General features: G+C 40.1%; 1 protein-coding gene across 4 annotated transcripts in view; it reads right to left on the bottom strand.

Moving 5' to 3' along the window:
• The window catches only part of TFDP2 (transcription factor Dp-2), a 162,265-nt gene extending 145,455 nt beyond the window's left edge, over nt 1-16,810 (bottom strand). The window contains exon 1 of one of the 4 annotated variants that reach the window (XM_077864887.1): nt 16,598-16,810. The gene's annotated coding sequence lies outside the window, so the exon portion shown is untranslated. The remainder of the gene's footprint in view (nt 1-16,597) is intronic. The other 3 variants (XM_077864883.1, XM_077864884.1, XM_077864885.1) reach the window with 3 other exon arrangements.
• Nucleotides 16,811-22,559: the final 5,749 nt, after the last annotated feature.

Raw genomic sequence — 22,559 nt, 5'->3', positions numbered from 1 at the left:
TGCAAATATTCAATAAAGAGACATCCAAAAAATATACCTCAGGAAAATGGAAACTGAAAATGCAAAAGAAACTCAAGAAAGAGGAGCAAATAAAAAAGAAGTGAGTATATATAAACAAACATCATCTATATAATAGCTATACCGAATAATTTTAAAAGATGAAAAAATGTGGAGGGGGGGTGGAAACAGGAGGAAATATAGCCTGGACAACAATAAGGGAGAAGCTTGATCAAAATTAAGGAATTCTGTGGGACTGGTGCTATTTAGGAAATATTGTATTAAATTAAATATGCTCACTAATAATGTAAAGACAACCATTCAAAGTATAAAAGAATCAAAAGCATGCAGGAATGAAAAATAGAAGCAGCACAGAAAAAGGGGCGCCTGGATGGCTCAGTTGGTTGGGTGTCCAACTTTTGTTTTCAGCTAGGGTTATGGTTCTCAAGGTCATGGGGTCTAGCCCCACATGGGTATTTGTGCTCAGCGGGGAGTCTGCCCAAGATTCTCCTTCTCCCCCACCTCTAAAAAAAAGTAAATCTAAAAAAGGCAGCATAGAAAAAATGGTATAAATAGATAGTAAAAGACATGCAAATACATAAACTCATTAGTTAAAAGACTGACACATTGAGTTTAAAATAAACAACAAAAAGCAAAACAAAATCCAACTGCTCTTTGCAAGAGACATATCAAAAGCATAACTTCAGAGAAATAGAATGAAAACAGAAACACAATGTGACTCTATAAATAGACAAATGGTCTTTATAGTAAGAGCATTACAGAGGATAGAGAGGATATAATGATTAAAGGTCTTTTCAGCAGGAAGACACAAATATTCTAAATTTGAAAGTATTTTATAACATAGTTTACAAATATTAAGGCAAAAAATGACAAATGTACAAGGAGAAATTGAAAAACCTAGAATTATACAAGAAGATTTTGGGTAGCCCGGGTGGCTCAGCAGTTTAGTGCCACCTTCAGCACAGGGCCTGATCCTGGAGACCCGGGATTGAGTCCCACGTCAGGCTCCCTGTATGGAGCCTGCTTCTCCCTCTGCCTGTGTCTCTGCTTCTCTCTCTCTCTCTCATGAATAAATAAAATATAAAAAAAAGAAGATTTTAACACATATCTCTCAGTAATGATGAGCCAAGTAGACAAAAAAGGAAAGTCAGTAAGGGTATAAATAAAATTTCATCAACATAATTAGGTGATCCAAGAGACATATGGAAACCTGCCCTGCCAAATGAAAGAATACATGTTGTTTTCCAAAGAATTCTGTTTCAAACAGTGCCTCATTTGATGAAGTCAGCAAAACCTGTTCACACCAAAATCAGGCAAGAATAAAACCAATAATGTTAGATTACGGTTGAATTTAACTTAGGTACAGCAACAATAAAAATAGAGAAAAACAAAAATCAGTTAAGTACTAGGTGGATTATAATGGTAAAGACAACCCAACAGCAAAGATGAAATATTAGATTATAAGAAATATATAAAACTTGTATATGAGTTTTAGGTCTGAACTGAAAACATGTCTGTACACGAATGGTCATAGCAACATTATTATAATAGCTAAAAAGTATAAACATACCCAAATGCCCCCCCAACTGATGAATGGATAAACACAATGCGGTATATCACACAATGGAGTATTATGTGGCAATAAAAAAGGGATGGAGCACTGATACATGTTACAGCATGTAAAATCTAGAAAACATTATGCTAAGTGAAAGAAGCCAGTCACAAAGACCATATGTCGTATGAATCCATCTATATGAAATATTCAGAGTAGGCAAATCCATACAAACATAAAGTAAATTTGTTGCCAAGGGCAGGAGAGAGAAGGGGAGGGAGAATGGCTGCTAATGGGTATGTTATTTCTTCTTGGGGTGATGAAAATGTTTTGGACTTAGGTAGTGGTGACTGTTGCACATACTTAGGAATATATGACAGATGACTGAATTGTATACCTTAAAGGGTGAATTTTATATGTGATTTATATCTCAATAAAGCTCTTAAAAAAAAAAGCTATTTGAGGAAATTTTAAAAAACTCCTAAGACAGTAAAGAAGACATGAACAAGAAAAAATGTATCTTGTTCTTGGGTAAGACAACTGAACATCATAAAGATATAAATTCTCCCTAACTTAATGAATACGTTCAGTGTAATCCCAATAAAAATACTAACAAGCGATTTTATGAGGTTAGACAAGTTGATATAAAAGTTGATAACAGGTCCCCAGTCACTGAGCTGCCGCCGAGGACTCAGCAGCCTCCCGCTCGAGCCCCCTCGCTTCCTGACGCTCACTGAAGCTTAAGTGAGGATTTCCTTGCAATGAGTAGAATTTCCCTTCTGTCCCTTGTCACAAGTTTAAAAACCTCACAGCTTGTATAATGTAACCATTTGGGGTCTGCTTTTAACTTGGACTAGTGTAACTCCTTCATGCAATAAACTGAAAAGAGCCAAAAAAAAAAAAAAAGTTGATAACAGGGACGCCTGGGTGGCTCAGTGGTTAAGCGCCTGCCTTCAGCTCAGGGCATGATCCTGAAGTCCCGGGATCAAGTCCCACATCGAGCTCCCTGCAGGGAGCCTGCTTCTCCCTCTATGTCTGTGTCTCTCTTGAAAAAATAAATAAAATCTTTTTAAAAATAAATAAATAAAACAAAGTTGATACAGAGGGATGCCTTGCTGGCTCAGTCAGTAGAGTATGTGACTTTTAACCTCAGGGTCTTGAGTTAATAAGGCCCATATTGGGTATGGAGCCTGCTTAAAAAAAAAAAAAAAAAGAACTAAACTAAACAAAATAAAGTTGAAAAACACACAAGAATAACCAAGTAAGTACTGAAAAAATATGGAGAACAGCCTTACCAGACATTAAAAATACTATATAGCCTCTGATCAACTGACCTTGCGAGGCACCCCTAAAATTTAGTATCATAATCATTTTTTAGTGTAGAGTTCAGCAGCATCAAGTACACTCACATTTAATGTAACCAATCTCCATAACTCTTTTCATCTTGAAAAACTAATGCTATAACTTCACACACTCTCATCCCCCCAACTCTTGACAACCACCATTCTACTATCTCTATGATTCTGACTACTTTAAGTAGAATACAAGTAGAATCATACAGTATTTGTCTGTTTGTACCTGGCTTATTTCACTTAGCATAACATCCTCAGGGTTCATCCATGTTATAGTGTCAGAACTTTCTTCCATTTTTAAGGCTGAATAATATTTCATTGTATATATATGCCACACTGCTTTCCATTCATTTGTTGATGGACACGTGGGTTGCTTCCTCCTTTTGTAAACATGGGTGCACAAATATCTCAAGACTCCACTTTTTCTTTTTTAAGATTTATTTGAGAGAGAGTGCATGTGTGCAAGTGGGGGGACGGATGGGGCTGAGTGAGAATCTCAAGCAGACCTGCCGCTGAGTGCAGAGCCGACTCAGGGCTCAATCTCATGACCCTGAGATCATGACCTGGGCTAAAATCAAGAGTTAGATGCTTAACTGACTGAGCCACCCAGGCACCCCAAGATTCACTTTGAGTATATATCCAGAAGTGGAACTGCTGAAGCATATGGTAATTCCATTTTTAATACTGAGGAACTTCCAAACTGTTCTCCATGGTGGCTGTTCCATTTTATGTCCCCAAGAACAGTGTACAAGAGTTCCAATTTCTTCATATCTTCACCAACACTTTTTTTTTTTTGATAGGTGCCATCCTAAGAAATGTGAGGTGGTATCTATTGTGGTTTCAATTAGCATTTTCCTAATTATTACTGATATCAAGCATCTTTTCATATGCTGGTTAGCTATTTGTATATCTTCTTTGGATAAATGTTTATTTAATAAGTCCTTTACCCATTTTTCAATCAGGTTTTTTGATAGGAGTTCTTTATATATTCCAGATATTAACTCCTTAAGAGATCTATGATTTAGGGACACCTGGGTGGCTCAGCGGTTGAGTGCCTGCCTTTGGCCCAGGGAGTGATCCTGTGGTCCCGGGATCAAGTCCGACGTCGGGCTCCTGCATGGAGTCTGCTTCTTTCTCTGCTGGTGTCTCTGCCTCTCTCCCTCTCTCTGTGTCTCTCATGAATAAATAAAATCTTTAAGAAAAAAAAGATATATATGATTTACAAATATTTTCTCCCATTTCACAGGTTATCTTTTCACTCTTTTGATGGTGTCTTTTGATGTAGGGAAGTTTTAAATCCTCATGGAATCCAATTAACCTATTTTACTTTTTACTTTTGGTACCTGTGCTTTTGGTATCAGGTCCAAGAAATCTTTTTTTTTTTAAGATTGATTTATTTATTTTAGAGAGAGACAGCAGGAGGGGCAGAGGGAGAGGGAGAAACAATCTCAAGCAGACTCCACACTGGGTGCAGAGCCCCATGTGGGGCTCAATCTCACAACCCGGAGATCGTGACCTGAACCCAAACCAAGAATCACTCTTAAACTGCACCAACCTGGAGCCCCTGGTCCAAGAAATCTTTGTCAAATCCAATGTCATGAAGTTTCTTCCTTGTCTTTTTTTTCAAGGTTTTATTTATTTATTCATGAGACACACAGAGAGGCAGAGACATAGACAGGGAGAAGTAGACTCCCTACAGGAAGCCTCATGCAGGACTTGATCCCTGGACCCGAGGATCACGACCTGAGCCAAAAGCAGATGCTTAACCATTGAGCCACCCAGGCACCCCACTATCTTTTCTTCTAAGAGTTTTGTAGTTTTAGCTCTTAAGTTTAGGTCTTTAATTCATTTTCAGCTAATTTTTGTGTATGGTATAAAGTAAGGTACAAGTTCATTCTTTTCCATGTGGATATCCAGTTTCCCCAGCATCATTTGTTGAAAAAGCTGTCATCTCCCCATAAAGGGTCCTGGCACCCTTGTTGAAAACCATCTGCCCATATATGCAAGGGTTTACTCTGGGCTATTATGTTCCACTGATTTACATATCTGTCCCTGTTTAATACTATACTGTTTGATTACTAAAGCTTTCTAGTAAGTACTGAAATGGAGAAGTGTGAGTCCTCTAGCTTTGTTCTCTTTCAAGACTGTTTTGTCTATTTAGGATCCCTTGAGGTTCCATATGAATTTTTTTTACTTTTTAAAGATTTTATTTATTCATGAGAGACAGAGAGAGAGAGAGAAGCAGAGACACAGGCAGAGGGAGAAGCAGGCTCCATGCAGGGAGCCTGACGTGGGACCTGATCTCGGGTCTCCAGGATCACGCCCTGGGCTGAAGGTGGTGCTAAACCACTGAGCCACCCAGACTGCCCTCCATATGAATTTTAGAATGGATTTTTCTATTTCCATAAAAAAATCATTGGGATTTTGATAAGGATTGTATTGAATATGTACATCACTTTGTGTATTTTAATCATAATAAGTTTTCCATCCACAAACAGGTTGTCCATTTGTGTCTTTAATTTCTTTCAGCAATGTTTTATAGTTTTCAGTGTATCAATGCACCAAGTATTTCATCCCTTTTCATGCTACCCTAAATAGAATTTTAAGTTCCTCTTAGAATTGTTCACTGTGTTAGCATACAGAAATGCAACTAATTTTTGTGTGTTGATTTTTTTATCCTGCAACTCTGCTGAGTTTATCAATTGTTACAGGTTTTTATATGTAAAATCTTTAGGATTTTTTAACATGTAAGATCTTATTGTCTATAAACAGAGATAATTTTGCTTCTTTTAGATGCCTTTTATTTCTTTCTCTAGCCTAATTGCTCTAGCCAGGAATTCCAGTACCATGTTAAACAGAAGTGGTAAATGCAGACATCCCTATCCTATTTCTGAACTTTAAAAAAAAAGTTTTTTTTTAAAGACTTATTTGAGAGATTGTGCGTGCACAGGGGGAGGGGCTGAGGGAAAGAATCCCAGGCAGATTTTGGAAGTCCAGAATCTTAAAATAAAAAATCCAGAATCTGGACTTCCAGAATTTCTGGGCTAGCCCAGAGTCCAATGTGGGGCTCAATTCCACGACCCGAGATCACAACCCATGCCGAAATCAAGAGCCTGATGCTCAACTGACTGAGCCACCCAGGTGCCTCTAGAAGAAAAGCTTTTAGTCTTTTCACCACTGAGTATGTTAGCTGTGGGCTTTCCATATACAGATTTTATTGTATTAGGGTAGCTTTGTTCTGTTCTTATTGTTGAGTGTTTTTGTCATGAGTGTTGGATTCCCTCAAATGCTTTTCTGTACCAGTTAAAAAGATGAGCTTTTTAATGAGAAGTTCCAGGCACCATTTTGAAAAAGATAAAATTAGAGCCATATCTCACTTCATACACAAGAATAAATTCCGAAGGATTAGAGATCTGGATGTAAAAAAATGAAGCCTGGCATCCATCAACTTAACAAAGTGGCCAAGTACATATCACTGATGATGAAATATATTGACATGATGAACCCCTTGATATGATATCTGTGAAAGAAAGACACATCACTTGTATTTTTACCAAAAATGTTTAACCGCATTCCCATGAGACAACAATGCACAAGTAGAGGACATTCTGAAAAACATACAATCAGTGCTCTTCAAATGTCAAAGTCATGCAACAAAGAAAAACTGAAGACTGCTAGAGAACAGAGAAGGCTAAATAGATAAAACAACTAAAAGCAATGTAGGGGGCAGCACGGGTGGCTCAGAGATTTGGCGCCGCCCTCCGCCAGGACAGGATCCTGGAAACCCCGGATCAAGTCCCACATCAGGCTCCCTGCATGGAGCCTGCTTCTCCCTCTGCCTGTGTCTCTGCCTCTCACTCTCTCTGTCTCGAATGAAGAGAAGAGAAGAGAAGAGAAGAGAAGAGAAGAGAAGAGAAGAGAAGAGAAGAGAAGAGAAGAGAAGAGAAGAGAAGAGCAACATTGGAACATGGATAGGATCTTGGACCAGAAAACATCATTAGTGAAAATAATTGATGAAATTCAAGTATGGTCTGTAGTTTAGCTAATAATATTGTACCAATGTTAGTTTCTTGCTCTTAATAATTACAATTATATAAAATGTTAACATTAGGGAAAATGGGCTGAGGAATATAATTAACTCTCTGTAAAACTTTTACAACTTTCCTGTAGGTCTAAAATTAGTTCAAAATAAAAAGACAAACCTGAGACCCTAAAAGCCCAGAAGAATCCAGGAAGCACAATTAGCCTACTTTATTTCCTCATCCTTAGCCACCTGATCTCCTAGAGTACACTCTTAAGACAAAGAGTAGATAAAATAGGCAGTAAGATCCACACCGTGTAAGCACTAGAATATGTAAACTGTGAGAACTTCCAGTATTGGACATAAAAGTACTACACAGACTGGTTACTTAAAATAGATGTAGGTTAACTGCATAAAATTCATCAAAACTGCTTTAGTTACAACATGAAAAACTGCTTCATATTCTGTGTATTGTCATGGGAAGACTAATAAACAACTAGATGGTGGGCGGAGGATTATTCTACCCATGAGGTACTTAAAAAATCAGAGAAAGCTTTATGTAACAGTAAGTCAAATTAATGTAATAGTTTCCTGTTTTCACTCAAGGCCAATCTGAGTCAAAATATTTCTCTCCAGACTGAAATACTCAAGTAAATTTTATATAAACAAGAATAAGTACTAAATAAGTCAAAGGTTTTTGATACTAAGATCTGAGCTCCATTCAACAGTTTGTCAGAATGCTTCAATATATGCCTAAAGTTAAAGGCAAAGAGAAAAAAAGATTTCTTTTGTGCTATATGTTCCACCCTGATGAAGATAGAATCTTATTTTTAAATACACTTATTTTCCTGTTGCATATTCAATTTCCCAGACATAAATTGAACTGGCCACCACGTCTGTAACTATGAAATACATGCTGCTTCTGCTCTGTGCCACTATTATTTGCAATTATATTTTTATTCTTCTTACTTTCTGGAAACACTTTTAGCCTCTTTCTCTTCTTTCATCACAACTTTGAGATTTTACATCATTTCATTATACACACTTTTTTCTTTTAGCCTACATACATTTAATTTTTAAACAATATAAAAGGACATATGACACATGATACAGACCTTATAATATAATAAAATTATTTGTTACAAAGAAGTTAGTGCGCCCTATCTAAATAGGTACTCATTTTTATTTGCAGCAAACCATCAATATAATAGATTCACATAGCTCATAATCATGATTTAACCAATTAACTGAAATACAGCTGAATTGAAGATACCACATACATGACACAGAAACTATTTTTTCAATTAGTAAACAGTGACACAGTGAAAGGATACTCAGTCAAAAACAATGGCTAATTTTCAAGTCACTTACTCACTTATATTTGGATAAATTCACAATACTCTAGAATAAAAACAGAAACTATACTGGAAAGACCAACTAGGAATAAGCTATAAAGATTGTTGGGTTCTTGCATGAATGTTAATGTCCTAAGACAGTATTTTAGCAAAGCAGAATAGTGAAGTGACCAGCACTAGAGCTCTACAGATTCATAGGTCAGCCCCAGCTCTGCCATTACTGCTTTTCTAATCCCTGTAAAGTAAATTGTGTCTTTATCTGTAAAATGAAAGACATTAAATCTATCTCATACACTTTGGGGAAGAATTAATTGAGATCCTTACCACATAGTAGGTGTTGGGTAAAGTAAGCCATTACAAATTCATAACGAGTACAAAATATTCAGACTATGGATCTTTATCTTCTTACTTAATCCTAGAAAATATATCACGGTCTTTTACATCTTGCAGATTATGAAAGAATGGCCTTTTAAACAGAATTTCATTTTTTTCAATGAGCTACTTATATTAACAGAATCTCTTGTTTTCTTTACTTAGTATGATCTCTCTCACATCTCTTGGAATGTCTTTGTTATGAGGAAGAAGTATTTTGTTTGTTGTGACCCCTTTCTGAAAAGTCATTTCCTTAGTATTAATTTCACATGCTTTTGCTTAGCATTTTAGTTTCTTGAAACTTATTTTATGTCACTTATGTCGAGAGGAAATTCAATTGTTTTGAACTCTTTTCCCTAGAGCATAACTTCAACTAGCCTACACAACTAAACTCGAAACAGATCTTTCTCGGAGTTGTAGTATGTTATAGTCCTGATTATCCCAAGAATACCACTGGATCTGATACAATAACAATAAAAAAAAATTTGGTTCAGGAAGAAAGAATACTTTAGTAGCTATTTTTACAGCAACTGTGATATATAGTATCTCTGGGATAGTATGAATTTAATGGCAAATTAGGCAGAATGTTAACATCAGTAAAAATTTTACTTCTTTTCATACATAATGATGGAATTTTTCACACTGATTTTTCAGTTTATGTTTCTTGGAATGCCTGCACAGGTAATATATTATTCTGTTGCCTGCAAATACTGAGTTGTTCAACTTAAAGATACATAATCATTATGCTTACAAAATTTTCTTGTATTTTTATAGCTTAAAATGTATCAAATAGTGCAGAATTACTATCTGACAGGTTTTTCAAACACTTACTAACCTAGAAGTCACTTTACGGACCACCACTTGTTAGTTGTATATGTTCTGAGTGCAACTGCTTATCATCACCTTTCTCTCCTTTGAATAGCAATGAATAAATCCTTCTCTTTTATAGGTAGTTTTATATTACCACCATAATTTCAAGGATGCTGTGAAGAAAAACTTAAATTGATTTTTTAACTGTTCATTCTTGAGTGAACTGTAAAAGAGAAGTTAGTGCTTCCAGTAACTTTTTGTTTTTTATTTTTGAATTTTTTTTTTAATTTTTTTTATTTTTTTTTTTTTATGATAGTCACAGAGAGAGAGAGAGAGAGGCAGAGACATAGGCAGAGGGAGAAGCAGGCTCCAAGCACCGGAAGCCCGACGTGGGATTCGATCCTGGGTCTACCAGGATCACGCCCTGGGCCAAAGGCAGGCGCTAAACCGCTGCGCCACCCAGGGATCCCTGTTTTTTATTTTTGAAGGCAGCACCTCATTGTATGTTTCAGAGGACAGAGACTCTGAAAAAGTGGAAATAGGTTTATATAACCACTTTTCTGCTTTTATTTACGGTTAGTTTTTATTTATCTTTTTATTGATGTATAGTTGATACACAATGTTACATTAGTTTCAAATATGTAACATAGTGGCCCAACATCTCCCTATGTTACCACTGGATTCACAAGTGTAGCTACCATCCTTCACCATAAAACTCTAACTCCACTGACCATACTGCCTATGCTGAACCTTCATTCCTGTGACTTAGTTATCCCATAACTAGAGACCTGTACCTCACACTCCCCCTTCACAGCTTTTTGCCCATCCCCCTATAACCACCTTCTGCTTCTAGTTCTGATTAAACATTTTATTTTGGCAGCTTGAAATATGTACTATTTTTCCACATTTATAGATCTGCTCTTTTACAATTTGATATAACTTAACTACAACTGAATCAGTTACTTTAACAAACTCATTCTTCAGTAACCACATACTAGGCTATTTAAAGTAAAATAGAATCTCTTAAAAATTTATTATGCTTTTGAATGTGAAAAAAAAAGATTTTTGGTTCTCCAAATCCTTTCCTCTATTCTATCTCTTCCTGCACTTAGAATTCTTTTTCTTTCTTTCCTTTTTTCTTTTTTTTTAAGAGTGTTGCTTGCACAAGGGCTAGGCAGCAGGAGAGGCAAAGGGAGAGAGAGAATCTTAAGCAGGCTCCACGCCCAGAACAGAGCCCCACACAGGTTCAATCTCACAACCCTGAGATCATGCCCTGAATAGAAATAGAAATCAAGAGCAGGACACTTAATCAAATGAACCACCCAGGTGCCCCCCCACCCCCGGCCCCGGACTTAGAATTCTTGAAGGGCTGAGGTTTTGTCAAGTTTGTCAACTCAGCCCCTCACACAGTGCCTGTAATCTAGTAAGCACTCCATACCTGTCTGCTGAGTGATTCACACAAAGGCCAGCTGGAAGTCACCAATCCTCCATGCCTATCTGGCTAATGGTACATATTATCCCTAATAACAAGGCTAAAAAGTGGCGGGGGGGGGGGGGTGGGGAGGGGGCTTGACTTTAAAAGTATAGTAAACAGAAAAACTAAGAGTTGAAAAATACTGAGAGTTAAAAATCTAATTAGATCATTACAGATTATTCCAATGAGGAAGAAAAGATTTTAAAGAAATCCATACATTTTAAAAACAAGGATTACTCTGGCTGTAATGCTAAAGCATTAGAGAAAGAAAAAGATTAGAGAAGATGGGTCAATAGGAAGTTATTACTATAGTCCAGAGAAGAAAGAGGGGAGGCCCAGACTATGGTAACTGCAGGAATGGAGAGACATAGATGTGGCTTACAGTTTTACTTCAGGCATCTCTATTAAGAAAAATCCTCTCAGACTGGATGTGGTTAAACAAACACTGGTATTCTGTATAAAAGGGGCATTTAATAAATTTAATCAATAAATTAATGAAAACCAAAGCTCAATATGAATGAGATTACAGAGTTCTTAACTGTTCCAGGCAAAACGTCCACGAGGTATACAGCTCCAGATGAAATTTCCATGTAGCTGCTGGCAACTATTCAGAAACTATGGGAAGCAGGAGAGGATCCCATAAGGCCAAAGACAGGATATGCAGCGGTACTATTCAAAAACGGAGAAGGCAGCCTGGGTGGCTCAGTCAGTTAAGCATCTCCCTCTTCATCTCAGCTCAGGGTCATGACTTTGATCCCTGCTTTGGGCTCTTCACTGGGTGTGAAGCCTACTTAAAAAAAAAAAAAAAAAAAGGAGGGAAAGGTGATCCTGTCAACTATTGATTGCTGAAGTTAAATATAACTCTAGCCAGGATTCTAGAATCATTTCTTAGATAAGTTTGTGAACATGGAAAAGATAGTAACCAACAATACTACTGGAAACCAGTATAGCAGTTAATTAAGGACAAATAATGGCAGATTACTGGTCTTTTCCTGACAGTTACTGAACTGATAGGGTTGTTTTTTTTTTTTTTTAATTAAGTATATAAAATTATCTGGTAGGATTTCTTAAAAAATGAAGTACAGAAAATTATCTAGATTTTAGGAAGGCAATTATTTAAGTTTTTTATATGTTTCTTGTGAAAATTTGTTTTTGTTTTTTTTGTTTTTTTTAATTTATTTATGATAGTCACACAGAGAGAGAGAGAGGCAGAGACATAGGCAGAGGGAGAAGCAGGCTCCATGCACCGGGAGCCCGACGTGGGATTCGATCCCAGGTCTCCAGGATCGCGCCCCGGGCCAAAGGCAGGCGCTAAACCGCTGTGCTACCCAGGGATCCCTCTTGTGAAAATTTGGAAATATTTGGGGTGAATATGCTAAATTAGTTGAATTTCTGTCAGAACAACTTAAGCCAAAGAATTAATGTTTTTTTAATTAATCTTAAGAGAATCTCTGGTAGAGCAAACCTTTTTCACCCCTGCCTAATCAACATTTTAATAAGATGTGCATGAAGGCAATGTCAGCATTATCAAACTTACAGCTTATCAAATCTATACTTAAATAAGTCCATATTTATCATATGACCAAATATTTTTTTCATTGTTAAAGTCAACAGAATGGAACCCATCTGACAAGATAAAATTTATTATAGATAAATTTGAAGTCCTACCAAAAAAAAATTCTTTTAAAAAATTGGGAGAACATAGCAAAACAACTCAAGAATTTTAGTTGACTACAAAATCAGTAATAAAAGGTGATGTAAAAAAAAAAAAAAAAAAAAAGGTGATGTATATGGCACTTAAATGCCAGGGGTCATTCTAAATGCTTTACATAGCATATGTTCAATTATTCCTTTTAACAATCCTATGAGACAGGTACTATTACAAACCCCATTTTACATATGAGAAAACTGTGGCCCAAAAAATGTTTACATATTTTACTCAAGGTCACCCAGCTGATAAACTGAAGAGCTAGGATTTAAACCCAGGCAGGTTAGCTCCAGAGTTTGTCTTCTCAGCCAGGACATTATTATGAACTAACAGTACAATGTGGTTGCCAAAGAAGCAAATCTACTCTTAATCTTAAAGTACATGTTTTAAAATCAGAAAGGTAACTTACGGTCTTCTTTACTGATTAAATATCTATGGATACCACACTTTTAAGAAGAATATGGATAAACTGAAACAAATCCACAAATAAGCTATCAGTAATGTGAGGAGCCTCAAATCAAAAGACTGAGAATATTTTGTCTAAAGAAAGAATTAATGGACTATAAGAAGTATCTTCAAATAGTTGAAACCCCACTTATGGAAGAGACAGAATTAGAACCAGTGAAGATGGAATTTCTGGTTCAGTAAAGGAAATTACATTGTAAAAATTGGAATTGTCCAAATACCTATGCCTCAGAAACTAGATAACTATGAATCTTCTCTCCAGAAAAATACACAAATGTATACAATTTTGCATAAAATTTCCAAGAGTCCATAAACCTACTTTTAAATCTATTCATGCCCCACCCCTATAGTAAGATGTCTCAGATCAAAATGGAAAGGATTTAAGTATGAAAAGGCAAGTATATCTAATAATCTTTAAAATTCATTATAACTTACAGTACTATGATCTAAAAACCTCAACTCTATGCTTTCCAGTTTCTTCTAAGATCTATTATGATACATTTTGCTATTAGAGTCTAAAATACATGACAAAGTCAGAAAAAAAAAAGAAGTAAAATTTGCCAAGTGACAATGTAAACTTTACTGTGAGTAAATTCTTAGTGTGGCTTATTATTTAACCTTTAAAAGAAACATACTTAAGTTTAAAGATAAAAAGATGCTAAGATGTACTACTCAATATCTAATGCTCAAATTAGAAATTTCCCTGCTCTGCTTTTAAAACTTTATTTTAGGGCAGCCTGGGTGGCTCAGTGGTTTAGCGTCACCTTCAGCCCGGGTGTGATCCTGGAGACCCAGGATGGAGTCCCACATCAGGCTCCCTGCATGGGGCCTGCTTCTCCCTCTGCCTGAGTGTCTGCCTCTCTCTCTCTCTCTCTCTCTCTCTGTTTCTCATGAATAAATAAAATCTATAAACAAACAAACAAACAAACAAAGCTTTATTTTAAACGCTCCCTTCTTGGGGTGCCTGGGTGGCTCAAGTCAGTTAAGCACTTGGCTCAGGTCATGATATCAAAGTCCTGGGATCAAGCCCCATGTGGGGCTCCCTGCTCAGTGGGGAGGCTGCTTCTCCCTCTCCCTCTGCAGCTCGCTCTCCTTGTGCTCTCTCTGTCAAATAAACAAATAAAATCTTTAAAAAAACATAAATAAATAAACTCTTCCTTTTTATCTTATTTCTGAGTTAACTGTTAAGAATGACAGACTAACAATAGAAGTCAGAATATTTATGTTCGAATTCACTACCTTTGCCATGAATTTAATTTTTGCTTAGTCTGTTTCCTCATAGCGTTCTAAAAACTTTCAAATAGGGATCCCTGGGTGGCGCAGTGGTTTAGCGCCCGCCTTTGGCCCAGGGCGCGATCCTGGAGACCAGGGATCGAATCCCACGTCGGGCATCCCAGTGCATGGAGCCCGCTTCTCCCTCAGCCTATGTCTCTGCCTCTCTCTCTCTCTGTGACTGTCATAAATAAATAAAAATAAAATAAAAAATTTAAAAAATAAGATAAAATAAAAACTTTCAAATATCTAAAAGGGCTTTAAAATGCTGTGGTGCAACGTAAATATCATGCATTTTTTAAATATAAAACATAAATTAGCAACAGCAGGACAAAGCCAGTTTTTCTATCATGTTAAAAAAAAAAGTCCCTTCACATTTCAATTCCTAATTATAAAAAAGTCTTTGAATCCTTTAAAGTATCTTTTAGTGCATAATTTTCAGCCACAAATTCTTCTCACATTAGAGATAATCATCTGTACGTCCAATTTCAATTTGTATTGAGAGCACACAGCTCAGACAGTTAAGAGTTTTTGGCTGCAAGGGAGAAACTTTGAAAGTGCCAGTCGGACTACACATTTAAAAGAGTGGAGGAGAAAGTTACAGGATCACAGACTGGTAATATGAAGTATTACACACTTGAAAAATTCCGTTTTCCCTCTTAAACCGCTAGAAATAAAGAGGACTCAAAAGTACGTGGAATAAGCGTTGAGCCTTTATTAAATATAGGTGCCACATTGCTGAAACTGCAACTGTACGGCCAGAACAGTGCTACAGACACCGTGTCTGCCAGTAGACCAGACTCTAGTTCCAGGCACAAGATGTTCTAATAAATAAAAGCATCCAGAGCCAGTACACGAGGGTGATAGAATCTGGGGTCTAGGCATTTGATTTTTCTCCCGGTGTTACTCGAGAATGGGCTCTACTATTAAAGATTTATCATAGCAATAGGATAGTGACGAAGCTTTAGCTAGATTATAGGCTAGCCAAGGAAACAGAAAAGCAACATGCAATGTCAGATCAACTACATTATCTTGCGTTTAATTCTGAGCACAGCCTGGATCATGGTTACAGTCCTAACAGAGGGCAAATGAATAACTTTGTATTTTTTGGGTGAAGATCATCTCGAACCATTAAAAGAAGAGTGGCCCGGGGGGGGGGGGGGGAAGAAAGGAAGAAAAATCAAGCTACCGAAGTCAAATGAAAATTCACAAAACTAAGATTTAGGGGAGAAAGGGGAAGGAAGGAAGAGAATGAGCTACTGACTTACTAAAAAGAGAGCAAATAAGTGGGACAGGGAGTCTGAGCCCTGTGAGATAGAATGAGGAAGAGAAACGTACCAAAGGCTCAAAGGGAGCTTCAGCAGCAAATATGAAAAGGGATGAGCCTGTTAACTGTTTCGACAGAAAACAAAAAAAAAAAAAAGAGAAACAATACGGGGCGCTTCTCTGAACCCGCGTTCGCGGGAGACCGGAACAAACGCGCCCAACTCCTGCGGGGCGCCTGACCCGGCCGAGCTCGTTCCAGATGCTCCGCAGGCTGGTCCTCGAAACACCTGGAAAAGGCGGTTGCAGACCCCCACGAGGCAAGACAGCAAAAGTTGGAGCCAGAGGCCGGTCGGAACCGTGTCCCCGAGCCGATCCTGCAAAACCTCTCTATTTTCCAGCGGGGGAGGGGGTCCTAGCCCTGGGCAATTCCTCCAGGCGCGCGGGCCCCCGAGGCGACCCTCCACTCTAGAGGGAAGTTCCCTTGGGCGACATGGGAGGTTCTCGCAAGCGCACGGAGCTTTGTGGCTCCGAAATACACCTGGCGGGGACAGATGGAGGCGTGTGAGTCATGGGCGGCGGAAAAGTCGGAAAACCAGACTTAGAAGCCATCGTTCTGCCCTGAAGACCTGAAGAGACCCGAGAGGAGAGAGCAGCCCTTCGCCCGCCGCCCGAGGCGTGACGCGGGGTCGCCGCCCCCTCCCGGGGCGCGGGGGGAGGGGGAGGGGGGAGGGGGGAGGGGCTCTCCGGGTCCCGCCCCCCACCCCCCCCACCCCCCCCCACCCCCACTCAGGGGGGACTCGGCCCGGCCCGGGGGCGCCGTGGGAATAAACAGACGGCCTGGGGCGGGGGGGGGGCTGCCCGGGAACACGAGGGGCCGGGGCCGGAGGCCCTCCGCACGCGGCCCGCGCCCGCGCCCGCGCCCCGGACCTTACCGCCGCTCGGCTGCAGAGGACGAGGCGGCCGCTCAGGGCTGTTCTTCCGAGCCTGGGGCGCGGCTCGGCGCCTCCGCTCCGGTGGCGCCCGCGTCCCGACGGACTCACCCTGGGGGAAGGGGTGGGCGATCCGCGGCCTGCCCGGCGGAGGCCCGCGAGTCCGCGGCCCTGGGACGCCGGCCGTGCGTGCGCCCGCGAGGCTGCCCAAAAAGGAAGGCTCGGAGCGCGCCCGCGTGCCGAGAAGCGGCGGCGGCCGCAGCCCAGATCCCCGCCGCCTGGTCGCCCTCGCCCAACCCGGCCACGGCCCCGCTTCCCCCGCGCGAGCTTTGGCGGCGGAGCAGCACGGTGAGCCCCGATTGGCTCTCGGCGCGAGTGACGTAAGGCGCCGCTGCCCCCGGATTGGCCAGGCCGGCGGTGCGTGCACGGAGTAAACAAACCCCGCCCCCGGGCCTCCCGAGCAGGGGAGGGGGCCGCGCGCTGAGGGGGCGGGGCCTGCGGCGCTCGGCCCGGGGCTCGGCCGCTCGCAGGAGCTTCGCAGGGGCTGCCCCGCGGCGACCCGACCCTCCGCTCCCCAGCCGCGGGCGGCGCGGGCTGCAGGCCTGAGGCCTAAAATTCGTGGACACGCCCATTCCCCCGGGCTTGGGGCAGAATCCTGACTTTTCCATCCAACCCCATCCCCCAGGCCCGGAGCAGGAAAACCCCATCTCTCTCTCCCGCTCGGAAAAAAAGGAACTAAGGAGGTTATATCTGGGTCCCCAGGCCCTCGATGGCTCCCCCCCGGGGGGCAGCGCGAGGAGGAGGGTGGGGACAAGTGACTTTGAGGCCACGTGTGGGCATCCCGCAATTAATTATTCCGACAATCGGTTAGAGACCACTTGGGGATGTGGGTTCCTCAATACCCAGGCAAATAAAATCCAAACCGGGTCAGGTCACCATGTCATTTAGACGCTGAAGAGAAGATTGCAGCCCACACCCCCAAATACCTGCCCCATTTTGTTCAAAATTAAAACATTTCGTCTATCAATTCAGTGCCTTTGTGAAAAATCACGTAGGAGCTTTCTTTCCCATTCTCGTGGGGTGGGAAAGAAAATATGCAAAAGAAGAAAAGCAAAATGTAAACTATTATGTGATAGGTGCTATGGTGGGGGGGTAGGAATAAGCAGAAAAGGTGTTTGAGGGATGGCTTGTATTAAATAGGGTGCTCAGGGAAGGCGGCAGAAGAGATGCCATTTAAGGAAATTTCTAAAGGAGGTGAGGGAAGTGAAAGAGCACCTTTGGACTTTTCTCTGAGGTGGGGTGGAGAGACAATTTCTGCATAACTGTACATAGATAAACTCCTAGGAGTTGGGGAATGTTAAATGCAGTACTCTTTGGACCGATTCTAAAATGCAAAAGCCTCAGTGGAGTGATTACCACGCATTTTCCAGGAACAAATCAATAGTGTTTATTAAGTTTCCACAGAAATTTTGTTATAAGGTTTCACGTTAGCAAATACTTTTCAAATACTCTCGGCACAATGAAACAAAAAAAATGAGCAAGACAGGAAAAAAACCTCCATCCTCAAGAAACTCAGTCTAGCGGGAGAAATGAACGGTAAACCACTTCAGTACAACGTGTAAACCATCGTGGTAGACACATAAAGCACTGGGACTAGTGAGGGTAAGACGGTAGATGTTATTAAGGAGCTGTAATTCTCTCAAGATCTCCTTATCTATAATAAAAACTCAGTGCATAATTTTGGAGGAGGGCTATGGGTGTCAGGGATTCTCGAATCTCTTTAATAAGTGTCTAAGATGAGAATCTGAAGACAATATTAAGTGGAATCATATGAATTGCTAATATTTGGCAATATTCATATGGCTCGACTTACTCTCATGTAGAGTTAATATGAGGATTTTGCCCTGTAATATATATACAGTGTTCAATAAATTATGGCAATCGTGATCATTAGATAATACTGCTTTTGAAAAAAAAATGATTTAGAAGTCAATGTTTCATAACACCTTCCGATACCACGAAGTAAAATGGGCAGTGAACATTTCAAATTTTCCATATACTGGTTTGATCTAGCTGTGAATTTCCATGACCTAATCAGGGTATGCTGTAAAAGACACTAAATGCTAGTTTCACAGCAGGCCAAGAAATTCAGAATAAGGAACAGCTTGGTTTTGAAGCCAAAAACTGAAAATTCTCCAGAACAGAATAAATTGTCAAGTTGCTTCAGGGAGGAAAATTCATGTAAATCAATTTTTTGTTCCCACTCACAGTTCCAATTTAGCAATTTGCACAACACGCAGCTCTCTTCCTTCTCATTTCCCCATTAAGGGATCTTATTTCCTTTGAAAAGGAAAATAAAGCTTCTACTATCTCCCATGCCAGAGAGTAGATGTCTGAAACATGACGGAACACACACTGATTCTGCAAACACTTATTAAGTACTTACTGCATGCCAAGAACTGTGCAAGGCTTTGGATATACACATATAAATGTCCAAAGAGCTCCATTCATGGGTATTCCTTGTGCTTTCATCTCACCTTCACGTGCCTACTTCTCATCAGGGCTGAGATTACTTTCTTCCGAAAAGCCTCCTCGGACTCCCCATCTCCAGCTCTTTTCCCATAAAACTGTGTCTTTGACATTCATCAGACTTACTTATAATTCCTCATTGAGTATCTCAATCTTGTAAACCCCTTGATATTCTGAGTCATGCCACCCTGTTGACTACCCTATCCTCAGTGCTTACGAGCAGCTCGGGAAGTTTTTATTGAATGGATGAGAGTGCCACAGCCCAGCCCAGCTGGAAAGAGGAAAGAAGCATAAATAAATAAATAAAGTCTATGCTTGTAAATATGTGGATCACCCAAGAGAGGGCCCCGGAAGATACAGATCTGCTACAGTTAAAGCTGAAGGACTTCCATGCGCTGCCCTCTCTCCTGGGTGCTGGGGGCGGCTCTCTGTAGCCACAGCTAGAGGACTTCTGGACTAGTGCCTCTCAGGCTTTTGTGTGCACAGGAATCACTTCGAGATCTTATAAAAATTCAGGCTTTGAGTCAGTAGGTCTGAGGTGGGATGTAGAGGCTGCATTTCCAATCAGCTCCCACCCAGCGCTGGTGCTGCTACACCAAACACCACACTTTGAGTAACAGGTTCCTAACGACACCTTTTTATTGTACAAAAAAGATCTGCAGTTGTCTGGGACAGTTGCAGACACGGACTTTTTAAAAACAGCATCCTGTTTTCACACCTAATCCATCCAGTGACTGACAAAAGAATAACACTTAAAAGAAAAATGTGTTAAATCAAGGCCTTGTCTTCCAGACACTGTCTGTCCTATTATGTGCAGCTGAATCACATCAATAGGGCGGAGGGGAATCCAAGCCTTGGAATTTCCTCAGACAGGAACACAACCCTCTCCTGAGTTCATATCTGGAATGACTTAGTTGGTTAGGCCAGTGGAAGGATTTCACAAGTCGCCCTTAATAAAAGTAACCTCTTCTCAGTATCAAACCTAACATCTTTTTATGATAAAAATTTTATTCATCCTAAAAATACGTGAAGTATAAGGAATAATGATAAACCCTCATGTACCCACCCTCATGTACCAGCTTAAGAAATCAACTCTTGGGATCCCTGGGTGGTGCAGTGGTTTAGCGCCTGCCTTTGACCCAGGGCGCAATCCTGGAGACCCAGGATCGAATCCCACATTGGGCTCCCGGTGCATGGAGCCTGCTTCTGCCTCTCTCCCTCTCTGTGTGACTATCATAAATACAAATTTATTAAAAAAAAAAAAAAAAAAAGAAATTGACTCTTATCATCACTGGAGCTCTTGTGTGTGCCTCCCCAACAGGACCCTCTGCCTTTCCCTCCCTATAATAACCCTATCCTCAGTTACAATCTTCTTTTTTTTCTGGACAATTTCAACACATACTTATTTAACGCCAAGCAATATATTGCTTAGTTTTGCATGTTTTTGAACTATATATATTCAGGGTCAAACATTATTACTCATCTGCAAATTATTATTGGCTCACTTTGAGTCATGTCTTAATGTAATTCATTCATTTTCATGGATGTAAAAAATAACAAAATTTATATAATCCATTCTCTTTGCTGACATTTTTTTTTCTTCTATTCTGCTGTTATGAATATGCTTGGACACCTCTCCTCTGTAGATGTGAAAGATGTGAGAGTCAAAATATTTAATGACTAGTAATGCACAAATCTGCTTATTCTCCTTTCTCACTCCTTCTCTGAGGCAAATTCTTCTATGCAGGTGGTTTATTCTGGGAAATGATTCCAAGGAACAGGAATAGGGGCTGGGAGGCTTGAAACATGAAGGAGGAAAAGCCAATCTAAGGCTGTGTTTCTGAGATGGTCATCTGCTGGAGGCCACTGAGGCTGGATGGAGCTGAAGAGTGCAAGGAGCTGTGAAGAACACATCTCAGAATTGTCCACTTATGGAACCAAAGAGGAGCATGTTTATACACTGGTTCTCATCCCCATTGTTTATAAGTTGCACCGTAGAGTCTCAGCTCTCTAGCACCTCCTAGTTTGATCATAGGTGAAAATGACAGAATTGGTTCCAATCAGTTCCAAGCTGGGAGGCAGAGAAATCCCAGCCCACAAAACAGAGAAGTTATGGTGATGCAAGGTACCGTCAGGTTATAACTGGACAGATGATTGCTGCAACAACTGGAATAAAAAGGTGGACCAAGAGGATGTGAGGTGGACCAAAAGATGACCAATAGTGGTATAATAATAAATGGAACATGAGAGACAGCTCTTCCAATGAATGAATGTAAAGAAATCATGTAAGTAGGAAATCACCATTATTAGACAAATAGTACAGGAGTGATTTTTGCCAGCAAGAACTAACCATGCATGCTCAAACCAGTGAGTGAAAAGTTTGACGGGAAACGGGGTATTAAAAAAAAAAAAAAAGGCAACGGGGTATTTACATGGTCTAAAATGATCTCCTCACAAGATGCTTATTAGTCACAAAGGGGCAAATAGTAACCTTATGATAGAAAAACTTGGCAGATACCACCTTAATCGAGTGATCAAGGTTAACATCTTCAATAAGAAGACATACTGATGTGTCTCCCTGATAGCATGCCTTGAGAAGGCCACATTGCTTCTGCAGCATTGTAACAAAAATTCAGAACCTTAGCCTAATCACAAGAAACTGTCAGGCCATCTCAAATTGAGGGACATTCTATAAAGTAACTGCTAGTACTCTTTGTCAAGAAAGATGTGAAGAAAAGAGAGACTGAGGAACTGTCAGACTGGAGGAGACTAAGGAGACATGAAAATAAATGCCATGTGGGACCCTTGATTAAATCCTGGGCCAGGAAAAGGACAGTAGTTGGAAAAGTGACAAGATCCAACTAAGATCTGTAGATTAGTTAATCCTCTTCTATCAATGTGAATTTCCTGGTTTGGGTGATTATATTATGGTTAGGTAAATTATTAATTAGGGGACGCTGGATGATGAGGGGAACTTGGTGCCATTTTCTCAACTTTGTTAAGTCTAAAATTATTTCAAAATAAAAAGCAAAAAATTAGGGCCTGAAATTCTCCTTTTCTGGAAAGCACTTCGGTGGCACTGAGGCTACTGGTCCCAACAATTTGAGACTTCTCCTCCTCTCATTGTGTTGAAGTGAAACTGACATGCAATAAACTGTGCAAAAAAGTAAATCATTTGGTGAGTTTGGGTATAGGTATACACTCATGAAATCACTGCCATAATCAAGATAATGAATTTATTGTTTAGAGTCAATTTTATGTGGCTCTCTCATTTCTGCTTATCTTGCAAGCAGAGGCACTGAGGCAATAGTGTCTCCCTCCAGACTAGAGGGCAGTTTTATTTACTGTTCAATATAGTAAAACAGGGGTGCCCGGGTGGCTCAGTTAAGTGTGGACTCTCGATTTCCACTCAGGTTGTGATCTCATGGTTGTGAGA

This window comes from Canis aureus, chromosome 22, assembly GCF_053574225.1.
Source record: "Canis aureus isolate CA01 chromosome 22, VMU_Caureus_v.1.0, whole genome shotgun sequence".
Classification (NCBI taxonomy): Eukaryota; Metazoa; Chordata; class Mammalia; order Carnivora; family Canidae; genus Canis; species Canis aureus.
Note: the sequence above shows the minus strand (reverse complement) of the source record. Positions and strands in the feature narration are given on the sequence as shown.